The 13,180-nt window shown below is 38.0% G+C and overlaps 1 protein-coding gene across 12 annotated transcripts in view; it reads right to left on the reverse strand.

Annotated features, from left to right (window-relative positions):
* The window catches only part of Pak3 (p21 (RAC1) activated kinase 3), a 283,410-nt gene that overhangs the window by 56,700 nt on the left and 213,530 nt on the right, over window positions 1-13,180 (reverse strand). The gene's annotated exons all lie outside the window — the stretch shown is intronic.

Consider the following 13,180-nt stretch of genomic DNA (forward strand, 5'->3'; position numbering starts at 1 on the left):
GATTCTGTAAACATGATATGAAAATGTAAATTATTTTACTAAAGCATTAACGATTTTACATTGATGTGATAAATGACAGCATTTAAAATTTTTATATATGAATATGATGTATGGGTGTTGTATGATGTATGGATGTATGCACATGTGTGTGCAGGTGGGTATGCCTGTGTGTGTGTGTGTGTGTACACCAGAGATCCAAGGGAGGTGTCTTCCTATATCCCTCTGATGTGTAGCAATATCCTTTGAGATACACTTCTATCTTTCAAAGCTTTGTTAAGGAACAGGAAGTTCTAATGGGAGGTAAAGCATTCCTTCTTGCTGGGAAAACTCCTTAAGCTCAGGAAATAAAGGTTTTAGGAAATCCCTGAAACTAAGCAGATACACTAGGCTCTTCCTTCCTCGCATGTATATAAACAATAAGGACTGCTGAGAGACACTGGAAGCAGCAGAGACCACTCAAACTTTCTAGAAGCAAGAAAACCAGCCAAGCTGCCTCTACAGGCTCAGATCAACTGAGCCACATGGAAAGGATGTTCTACAATCTGTTGAGCTGCCTGCAGGCTATATAGTGTGGTCCAGGTTTCCAGCTTTTGTGAGCTGTCACCAATGTCAGGATGGGCTTTGGTGATGCAGCTCTCTTTGAATCATTTCTACCCCTGTAAGAAACCCTTCACCCATGTTCCTGTAAGTAATCTCAATAAAAAATTGGTTCAAAAAGGTAAACTTTGGTATATCTCTATTTTGTTCTCTCCTTTCTTTGCTATTTGGGGTAAGCAAATATTTATTTTCTTTTTTAAAATATTTTATTGGATATTTACTTCATTTATATTTCAAATGCTATCCCAAAAGTCCCCTATACCCTCCCCCCTACCCTGCTCCCTTACCCACCCACTCCCACTTCTTGGCCCTGGCTTTCCCCTGTACTGGGGCATCTAAAGTTTGCTAGACCAAGGGTCCTCTCTTCCCAATGATGGCCAACTAGGCCATCTTCTGCTACATATGCAGCTAGAGACACAGCTCTGGGGGTACTGGTTAGTTCATATTGTTGTTCTACCTATAGGGTTGCAGACTCCTTCAGCTCTTGGGTACCTTCTCTAGCTCCTCCATTGGGGGCCCTGTGTTCCATCCTATAGCTGACTGTGAGCATCCACTTCTGTATTTGCCAGACACTGGCAAAGCCTCACAGAAGAAAGCTATATCAGGATCCTTTCAGCAGAATCTTGCTGACGTATGCAATAGTGTCTGGGTTTGGTGGCAGATTAAGGAATGGTGTCACACAACTCTCTCTCTCTCTTTCTTATTCTTTGAGACAAAATCTTTTAACTCAACCCAGAGAAAGCTTGCCAGCTAGACAGACCCCAGTAGCTAAGTGCCTCTACCTCTCAGCACTACTGTAATAATAAAAGACATGATCATCATCAGGGAAATGCAAATCCAAACAACCCTGAGATTCCACCTCACACCAGTCAGAATGGCTAAGATCAAAAATTCAGGTGACAGCAGTTGCTGGCGAGGATGTGGAGAAAGAGGAACACTCCTCCATTGTTGGTGGGATTGCAAGCTTGTACAACCACTCTGGAAATCAGTCTGGCGGTTCCTCAGAAAATTGGACATAGTACTACCGGAGGATCCAGCAATACCTCTCCTGGGCATATATCCAGAAGATGTCCCAACCGGTAAAAAGGACACATGTTCCACTATGTTCATAGCAGCCCTATTTATAATAGCCAGAAGCTGGAAAGAACCCAGATGTCCCTCAACAGAGGAATGGATACAGAAATTATGGTACATTTACACAATGGAGTACTACTCAGCTATTAAAAAGAATGAATTTATGAAATTCCTAGCCAAATGGATGGACCTGGAGGGCATCATCTTGAGTGAAGTAACACAATCACAAAAGAACTCACACAATATGTATTCACTGATAAGTGGATATTAGCCCAAAACTTAGGATACCCAAGATTTAAGATACAATTTGCTAAACGCATGAAACTCAAGAAGAATGAAGACCAAAGTGTGGACACTGTGCACCTTCTCAGAATTGGGAACAAAACACCCAGGGAAGGAGTTACAGAGACAAAGTTCGTAGCGGTGATGAAAGGATGGACCATTTAGAGACTGCCGTACCCAGGGATCCATCCCATAATCAACTTCTAAACGCTGACACCATTGCATACACTAGCAAGATTTTGCTGAAAGGACCCAAATATAGCTGTCTCTTGTGAGACGATGCTGGGGCCTAGCAAACACAGGAGTGGATGTTCACAGTCAGCTATTGGATGTATCACAGGGCTCCCAATGGAGAAGCTAGAGTAAGTACCCAAGGAGCTAAAGGGATCTGCAACCCTATTGTTGGAACAACATGATGTACTAACTAGAACCCCGGAGCTCTTGTCTCTAGCTGCATATGTATCGAAAGATGGCCTAGTCAGCCATCAATGGAAAGAGAGGCCCATTGGACTTGCAAACTTTATATGCCCCAATATAGGGGAATGCCAGGGCCAAAAGAATGGGAATGGGTGGATAGGGAAGTGGGGGGGGGGGCGCTATGGGGGACTTTTGGGATAGCATTGGAAACATAATTGAGGAAAATATGTAATAAAAATATTAAAAAAAAATAAATAAAAGACATGTGCACACTGTTCCTGAAATTTACATGGGTATTAGGGAACAGAATTCAAGTCCCCATGATTGCACAGAGAACACATTACCTAGTGAGCTAAGCCCTGGTAATATTTTTAATATTGAGGGTTTTTGTAATAGACAATTTAATTGACAAATACTCATTACACATTACCTTGGCTCTCATAGGGACTCTGATATAAGTATATTTCTTATTTTGAGCATATTTCTCTTCCTTCCTCCCCCCCCCATGTGACTATTCCCCATCCCCTTACTCCCCTTGATCTCACAGACAGTTACATTTTCTGTTTCTAGTAAGTTCTACTTTTTACATGGCCAGCATACATTCTTGCTAAATTTTAGGTTATCGATTTGCTTCTACAGAGTAATGAGGAGCATGGTTGGAATTCTCCCCTTTGTTAACCACACTGGAAATACTGCCCACTGTAGATAGAGTGTCATTTTGTAGAAAGCACACCTCTTGTCAAGAATGTGTTTTGAGCTTGGTTTTGCACATTAAGTAGGAAGGTCAGAGGAAATTTCTGTCATCTCTAATCAATCAGAACATATTGTCTAGCAATAACTATATACTAGCTGAGACTACCCTTGTTTCATTCATTTTCTCTTTTCTTTTAAAAACCATCATATCTGTTCTTTAAACTTTTCATATGACATATTTTAATTCTTTTTTACTTATTCACTTTACATTCTGCTCACTGACTCCCTCTCAATAACCCTCCCACAATCCTTCCCCCATTCCCTCTCCTCCTCTAAGTGGGTGGGGGCCTCCTAAGTATCCCCCCACCCTGGAATATCAAGTTTCTCCAGGGTTAGGTATTTCCTCTCCCAACTAAGGCCAGACAAGGCAGCCCAGCTAGTAGAACATATCCCATACACAGGCAACAGCTTTTGGGATAGCCCCCATTCCAGTTGTTTGAGATCCACATGAGGACCAAGCTGCACATCTGCTACATACCCATCAAAATTCTAACACAATTTTTTTTATAGACTGTGAAAGAACAATTCTCATCTTCATGTGGAAAAACAACAAAACCCAGGACAGCCAAACAACTCTGAACATTAAAAGAACTTCAGGAGGAATCAGCATTCCTGACCTCAAGCTATACTATAGAGCAATTGTGATTAAAACAAACAAACAAACAAACAAACAAACAGAACAGAACAGAACAGAACAGAACAGAACAGAACAGAACAGAACAGAACAGAACAGAACAGAACAGAACAGAAAAAAACCAAAACAAAACCTTCATGGTATTGATACAGAAACAGACATGTTGATCAATGAAATCAAATCAACACCCAGAAACAAACCCACATACCTATGGACATTTGATTTTTGATAAAGAAGTCAAAACCATAAAATGGAAAAATGAAAGCATCTTCAACAAATGGTGCTGGACTAACAAGATGTCTACAGATAAAAGAGTGAAAATAGATCCATATTTATCACCTTGCATAAAACTCAAGTCCAAGTGGATCACGGACCTCAACATAGATTAGGATACACTAAATATCGTAGAAGAGAAAGTAGGAAATAGCTCCAAAACATTGGTACAGGAAACAACTTCCTGAACAAGGACATAAATGGCTCAGGCTCTAAGATCAACAATTAATAAATGGGACCTCATGAAACTGCAAAGTTTCTATAAGACAAAGGACACTGTCAATAAGACAATCAGCATCCTAAAGATTTGGAAAGGGTCTACACAAACTCTATATCTGACAGAGGGCTAAAATCCAGAATTTACAAAGAACTCAAAAAGTTAGACACCAACAACTTAAATATCCTAATTAAAATATGCAGTACAGTTAAGCAGAATCTCTAATGGTCAAGAAGTACTTAAATAAATGTTCAAAGTCTTTAGTTATTAGGGAAATGCAAGTCAAAACAGCTCTGAGGTTCCATCTTATTCCCATTAGAATGGCTAAGATCAAAAACTCAAGAGATAGCACATGGTGGTGAGGGTGTGGAGCAATGGGAATGACACTTCTTAATTGCTAGTAGGAGTGGAAACTTATGCAACCACTTTGGAGATCAATTTGGCAGTTTCTCAGAAAGCTGGGAATAGTTTTACCTCAATACCCAGCAACTCTTGGGCATATACCCAAAAGATGTTCTACCATCCCACAAAGACATTTTGCTCAATTATGTTCATAGCATCTTTATTTGTAATAGCCAGAAACTGGAATCAACCCAGATGTCCCTCAACTGAAGAAAGGATAAAGAACATGTGGTACATCTGCAAAAGGGAATACTGTTCAGCCATTAAAAACCAAGGCATCATGACTTTTTTTCAGGCAAATGAATGGAACTTGAGAATATCCTCCTGAGTGAGATAACCCAGTCCCAAAAGGACATGCATGGTATGTATTCATTGATAAGTAGACATTAGTCATAAAATACAGGTACCATGCTACACTCCACAGACCCCAAGAAGCTAAACAAAAAGAAAGGGCCAAGCAAGGAAGCTTAAATATCTCACTTAAAAAGAAGGAATAAAATAGTCATCAAAAGCAGATGGAGGGAGGAATCTTGGTGGGAGAGGTGATGGGGAGGGGAATGGGGGGTTCAGGATCTACCTGAGAAAGAACAGGAGACATGTCTGCAATTGGCATGGGTGAGGATGTGGGAGGCATCTCCAGGAAGAGACAGAGACCTGGGATAAGGGAGGCACCCAAGAATCAATAGGGTTGACCTTAGCTGTGACTCACAGCACAGGGGATATGGAACCTGAAGAAACCACATCCTGTAGCCAACAAGAGGCCCAGTGGAGCAATAGAGACACCATCCCACCCACAAGACTTTCAACCCAAAATTTATCCTGTCTACAAGTAATACAGGTACTGGGGAGGGAGCAGAGACAAATTATATATTTTGATCATATTCCTTTCCCTCCCCCAATTCCTCCCAGCTCCTTTTCTCACTCCCTACCCATCCAACTTCATGTTCTTTATTTTACACACACATACACACACACACACACACACACACACACACACACACACACACAGAAACTCTGCCATGGATTCCAATTTGTGTTGCCACTACTGTATATGGAACCAGCCTTGGAGTGTGGTTGATACAACCAGTATCACTTATTGAAGAAAAGGAATGTTCCCTCTCCAAGCAGCTATCAGTTGCAAATAGCTTCTCTGCTAGGGATGGGGCTCTGTGCCTTTTTCTTCTTCTCCTACCTAGCCTAATTTCATCTGGCTTGTATAAAATATATCATTAAATTAATTTTAGCATTTATTTTTTTAATTTTAAAATGTAGTTACTAAAATATTTCAATTATACATATTTATATTGTATTTCTGCTGAATAGTGTTACTGTGGGTATTTTTAATTTTGCTTTCTCTTTGCATAATTGTTTTTCCCCTGTTTTATGGCACTGGTTTTGCTCCCCAACGTGTTCCTAAAGTGAATTTTCATTTCTTGAGATCAGAACACTTGAGGCATCCTATTAACAAAAATATTACAGTGAACAACTTACATCTGTTTTGGAACGTCAATATGGAAATGTTTTAATATTGTTAATATCTACAGTATAGTAATATAGTATAATTATATATTGAATATGAGCCATTACAAATGATCTATTGAGAAATATACTGCAGAATTATTGCAAAAGTATTTGAAAGAACATGTGACTGCCATGTTAGATGTATGCCTAGTGACTTAAAAGACTGAAATATATGTTTATTTGATGCTGATTTTATTTATGCATACATATTTATCCCTTTCAAATTAAATTTTGATTGTATAAAAACTAGCTTACAAAGTAATGGGGCTCCCTCTGGCATTTCATGCATACTTCACTTCAGTTGGCTCCCCTGTTTTCACTGCCCCCCCAACTTCAGCACTGCTTCCTTTCATTTTCATATCATATGTGTTGCATTTCTCTCTTCAGCTTACTTCCTCAGTGCCTCTTTTCTATCCCATGTGCCCCTTTCAAGTTTCTTGGGCTAAGCTCACAATTAACTTCTAAATACACACATTTAATAATTAGAAGCCAAGATCCATATATGAGAAAGAACATGCAGTTTTGTCTTTCTGCACCTGGGTTACCTCACTTAACAGAACATTTTCTATTTCCATTGTCCTGCAAATTTCATAATATTATTTTCTTTGCAGCTTATTAGAATTCCACTGAAACACTAACCTTTCAGGGACTGTTTGATACAGAGAAAAATTGCAGTTGGATTATTGTTATCTGTTTTGATATTATGCTACAGAAAATTTTATTCTATTTCATCCCTGCTTATCAATAACACACCAGATCTTGGAGTTGAAGAGACCATTCAGTCAGTAAAGTGCTTGCCATAGAAGCCCAGGGACCTAGTTTTGAGCCCCAGTAACCACATCAAATGATGGGCATGATGACATACATTTGTAATCCCAGCAATGGGGAGAAAGAAGCTTGTGGACATGTAGCAGAATGTGATTAGGAGTCATTCTATGCCTACATTCCTTTAGCAGTTCTGGACGACTCAGTCCCATGTTACTGCCACTCAAGCAGTATTATGAATGGGTTCCACTTCTGGGAGTAGATGTTAAACCAAATCAGAGATCTGTGCTACTATTGCACCAGAACATCTTGCAAGTAGTAGCTAGCCAGCCTAGCCTAATCTGCAGCTTCTAGGTTCCAATTAGAGACACCTCAAAAACTAATCTATGCTCCTAAGGAACACATTTGAAACTGTATTATGGTCTTCATGCATTCTCTCTCTCTCTCTCTCTCTCTCTCTCTCTCTCTCTCTCTCTCTCTCTCTCTCTCTCTCTCTCTCTCACACACACACACACACACACACACACACACCACATACACATGCTTACTAGTGTGCTAATACACAGTGGAAAATTACTGAGCTGTTTAAAAAATAAAAAATGTGAAATTCACGGGTAAATGGATGGTACTAGAAAGAAAATCATCCTGAGTGAGGTAGCTCAGACTCAGAAAAACAACTATGGTATGATTTTGCTTATATGTGGATGTATATGTAGTTGTTAGGTCATTGATAAGCAAGGTACAATCTGTAAAACCAGAGGTTAGGTAGAGAGAAGATAAGGGACTTGGGGGGAGGGATTGCCCTAGGAAGGGGAAATAGAATACATAGATATGGATGGACACTGTGTGTGTGTGTGTGTGTGTTAACAGGATCAAACAGGGATATGGAGGGTGAGGGAGTAAAGGAGACAGTATTTGGAGGGGCATATCAAACTACGAGTCATTTGAGGAGTTGTATGGAAACCTATTACAGTAGAAGCTTTCTAAAATATATCCATATAGAAAGGGTATCTAAATGGAATTACTAAATAATGGGAAAGATGAGCTCCAGTTGGACAGCTTTTGTTACCTAACGAAACTTCCAGTTCCAGAAATGAATTACATATAGCCAAGTTGTTCTCCCAGGGAGTCCCATGGAAACCCCCAAACAACGCAGGCTATTGATAAGGCTGTTGGTTGCTCTCCACAAATTGATGGTAAGGTCCTATGGTTGAAGATAACACCTTTGAACATAGAGAAGTCATGCTGATGTCTACCCAGAACCTTTATCCCTACTGACATGTGTTTGTGTTACTAGAAAGTACTCTGTATCCTACCAAAGGACAGAGGTAAACACTGATCCAGCTACAAACCATTCCCTATATAATGGGGACCTGCTTGCAAGATGTGGTGGTGCAATAGTAGCACAAAGCTCAAAGGAGTAATCAATAAATCTCTGATTGGATTTAACATCTACTTCCAGAAATGGAACCCATTCATAATACTGCTTGCATGGCAATAACATGGGACTAAATCGTCCACAGACTTGAGCAAAAACAAAATGCCAGTGTTCTGCTAAAGGAATGTAGTGATGGAATGACTCCTAATCACATTCTGCTAATTCTGCTACAGGTATTGATCAGTATCTTGCTCAGGCATTATCAGAGAAGATACCTCATTAGGTAGATGGGAACAAATACAAAGACCCACAACTGGACAATATGCAGAGTGAGAGGCCTTGGAACACTGTGTACATGTATATGTGAACATGTTCACAACTATATGCCACATACACTCACATAAACAAAAGTGAGCTGTAAAGAACATTAGACTATAGGATATATCACCAGATTCTATACTCAATACATAGTCAGCAGTTTAAAACCTAGAGAATACAACAGTGCTTGTATTTTATTTTCCACCCAGGATACTAAAAGATGCCAAACCTTTTATAGAGTATTCAGTTCCTGTTCAATAGCTCAGATCCCATTTGACATCCAAGTACATACAGAATGAACACTGTGAAGTATACTCTTCCTATTAAGTGACTGAGTGCCACTGAAATGAGTCGCATTGAACTTAAGGGTCCAATTCAGTTCATTCAACCAATAGAAACTTTGTCTTAAGCGCACAGCTTTGTAGACCAATTACTGCTACTAGACTTATCAGCCTTTCAAAGTTAAATTGTCCAATAGGAAACCTAACAGCTTTCAAATAAAATCTGCTTCTCTCCTAAAATAACATCCTGCCTTGTCTTTTTAACTACCCATACATCATTAAGCATACAATTAATCTTAAGGTTTATATTAGCATACATTAATTATATAAGATAATAGGTTTCATTTTGACATTTTCACAATGCATGTCATGTAACTGTACATATTCGTATCAATACTTAATTGTCTTCCTCTTTTTCTTCCTCCATCCCTCTTTTTCTTCCCAAATATTCTGTCTACATCCATACATTTTCAAATATAGATTTTTCATGAGAAGAGCATGTGATGTTTGCCTTTTGTTCCTCATCCTTTCCTTCTATGTCCAAATAATAAAGATGTCTAGAATTCAAAACTAGTCTTTCTTTCCATTGCCACAACTCACTTTGCCCCTCATTATTGCCAGTCTGGAAGCAGACATTATTTTTTTAACTAGCCAACCTTCATCTACTCTTACCTTCTGTTCTTAAGTTTGGACACTTTTTGTTTAATTACTCTTCATTAAAGCTTAAGCATTAATCATCTAACTGCACTAATCAAAAAACCTTGAAGGACTTCCCATTGCATACAGAAAAAACTAGAATGCTTAGAATTCCATGTAAGAACCTCAGAGAGTTGGCCCCAATTTAACTTTTGAGGTTAAACTCTGTGATTCATTCCCTTGCATAATCATCAGTCAAACCCACATATCTTGCTCCCTTGCTCTCTTCACCAACATGATTTTTCTCCTGCCTTTCTTTTTGTTTAGAATACTTGTCACAATTTTCATACACCCATTTCTCATTTGTTCTTTAAGATCTTGTCTAAATGTCACTTTTTATATGATATATTTTCTAACTCAATATCCATCAAATATGTATCATATTTCTATCTTGTACCAAGCACTAAACTTAAACATTTGAAAAAAAAAAACTTGGTTCTTTTTCCCTTGCCACATCAATGCAATGTCTTTTCTGTGAATTAACATAGCAAGTGGATACACTTTATATTACATAATACCATCCACACAGTAATATAAATCTTTTTGGTCTTATTCATCTTTCCCTAAAAGAGTGAACTCCAAACCTTGTAAGGCTTATATAAGGAGGCATTTGACAAACACGAGCTAAATAAGTGAATATGTGTTATTTTCATTTCCATAGAGAAAAATCATATTTTTTCTAATTTAACACAATGTCACTTTTATACAGACTTATTTTTCCATTTTACAAAAACAAATATAAAGAATCTCAAAAAGTTTGCATCTCAAGAGAAAATAAAATGCAGTGTATATATCATCCTAGAGAGTTGTCATTTAGAATAACTAACATGCCTAAAACATAAAACTATTTTCACTCATAACTGGTCAAAGTACTGACAATAAGCATCAGTGAGTTCTCAGTTGCAACTGAGACATCTGTATCAATGTCCTCTGCCAAGGTTCGGGGACCTTTATAGAAGAGATGGTAGAAAGCTTGTAAGAGCCAGAGGTCATGTAGGACCAGATCACAACAGTATCATCTGGATATGACAGTACCAGGGTACTTGTGAACTCACTGCAGCTGTGGTTTATCTTCTCCAGACCTGTACTAGATCAAGCCAGTCAAAATATTCTAGCAAGGATGGGAAGGGATTCATGAACTCCCACCTTTAACTGAGGAGCTAGGGAGAATTGATGGCTTCAGGGAGAGGAAAAGTCAGTTTTCTTTAAGGGTGTGGCTCCTAGGAGGAACTGCTATGCTTCAGTAGATGGCCCAGTACCCTGAAGTATATGGGCTACACAAATTAGAGTCAATGAAAAGGTTATTCAATTTCAAAAAAGGAGGGGGCATGAAACTGAAGGTGTACGGATTTTGGGAGTAGATCTGGGAAGAGTCAAATAGAGGGATTGCAGGTGAGTATGATCAAAATGTATTGCATGAAATTCTTAAAGAACTAATAAAATATTTTAAGAGATCTATATATTTGCCAGGGTATTCATGGTGGCACAAACATAAGATTAAATTAATTGAGGTGAAGTAGGTGTTGGTTATAGGTTGTTGCCATTCTTTTCTAGTTGCCTGTTTCCTTTCTGTTTCTGTTGTTTAAATTGCAGCCCAGGATGCTATTATGTCAAAGAAGGAATGACTGATCAAATATAAGAGCCACATTTTGTTCCCTTTGAGGGAGTATGAGCAAGGCACAAATATGGCCATGTACAGGTCTCTTATGTAGAGAGACTGAATTGTTTACTAGTGCTGTCATCTGCAAATAAGATTAATAATAGTAACAACTTATATTTAATGCAGAGCATATGGTAGATAGTGTAGTATGATATATTTATTATCATATTTAATATTCATACAAGTCCTAAGAGTTAGACACTATTATCATTCCCGTTTAATCTTGAGTAAAGAGAAACTCAGAGGAAAAAGAGGCCCAGAATAGCTAAACTACTTTCACAAATACAGTCAATAAGTAGAGGAATAAGATTAAACACTATGCTCAAATCTTCACATCTTATTTTCTTTCTTTTTGTTCTATGATTTTTTGTTGGCGTGCATGCATGTGTGCATGCGTGCATGTGTGTGTGTCTGCGTGTTTGTGTGTGCTTGAGATTGAACCAAGCACCTATATATGCTAGGCACACATTCAACTACTGATCTACATCCCTACCCCTCTTCATTTAATTTTTAATTGTCATAAAGTATATAACATAAAATTACTCTCTCTCAAGCAACTCCTGGTGTATACTTAAGTAGTGTTAAGAACAGTCACATAACTATATACTCATCAGCACCCTTTCACCTTCCAAAATTAAAACTTTGTACACATTAAACAGTTCTACATTCTCTTTGGCCCCAGATCCTGGCAACCATCTTTCAATATAAATGTAACCCCTCTATGTAATTCCTATGATTGGAATCATGCATTTTGTCTTCTTATTAGTGTTTTTTTTTTGTTTTTTGTTTTTTTTTTTTTTTTTTAGATTCTCAGGATTCACATTGTATCCTGTTCAAATTTTTCTTTCAAAATAATGCTGAACAGCAATCATACACTTGTTTTTAATACATTTTTTCCTTCATCTGCTTATGGATATTTGTGTGGCTTCCCTCTTTTGTCTATCAGCTGCTACAAACAAAGGCAGACAGAGAGTTTCCCAAATACCTAGCTTTCTCCTCTAAAGATACACACAGGAGGAGAATAGCTTAATTATATGACAATTTTATTGTGCATCTTTGAGAAGCTGTCACACTATACCAAAGCTTTAACCTTTACCCTTAATTATTTGTTGGTATTGCACTGGCTGTCTAAGGTGACACCAAGTCAGCATTTACTCTCTATCAAAATAACAAGCTTGGCTATTTACAGCTCTGCATAAATGCTTAGATGACTTCCACCCCTATGGAATCAAGTAAGGCAGGGAATAATTTCTATCAGACCATCAAAATAAAAATTCACAAAACAAGAGCCCTCACTCGTGACCATTTTCTCTCTGATGTATATGACTGTTGTTTTACTTACTACAGAATCTCCAAGGACTAGGTGACATATTTTCTGGGTTGTCCTCTACAAAACTCTTAGATTTTTGAGGAAAATCATTTCTTCTCATGTGCCTCAGTTTTGAAAAATAAATAATATACATAAGTATAGTGTTGTAATCCTAATAAAATAAGTTCATGTCTCTGAACTTCAATGTACTCATCTTTAAACTATAAAAAATGGTAAGTCTTGCTATGAATATACAAATATTGCAAGTAAAATTTATAATTATTTAGTAAAGTGAAATTACTATTTCAGTAAAGATAAATTACTATTGATATGATTATTATTTTCAATCCTATCAATATGAGACATACAAAATTATCGGCCCACACAAAGGCAACTATATGTGAATTTGTTTACGTTTTGTGTGTGCAAGTGTTTTGCCTGCATGCATGCCTGTATGGTAGGTACTGTGTGTGGTAAGTGGATGATACCCTAAGTGAAATTGTATTGTTGACATAAGCATGGCCATGACAAGAACCCCAATGCCTCAGACCCACAAGAATGGCAAGGCCTTCTCCTGGTGCAAGTATGGAGGTTGACAGCATG

Source organism: Mus caroli, unplaced genomic scaffold (assembly GCF_978045245.1).
Source record: "Mus caroli unplaced genomic scaffold, Mus_caroli_1 scaffold_5, whole genome shotgun sequence".
NCBI lineage: Eukaryota > Metazoa > Chordata > Mammalia > Rodentia > Muridae > Mus > Mus caroli.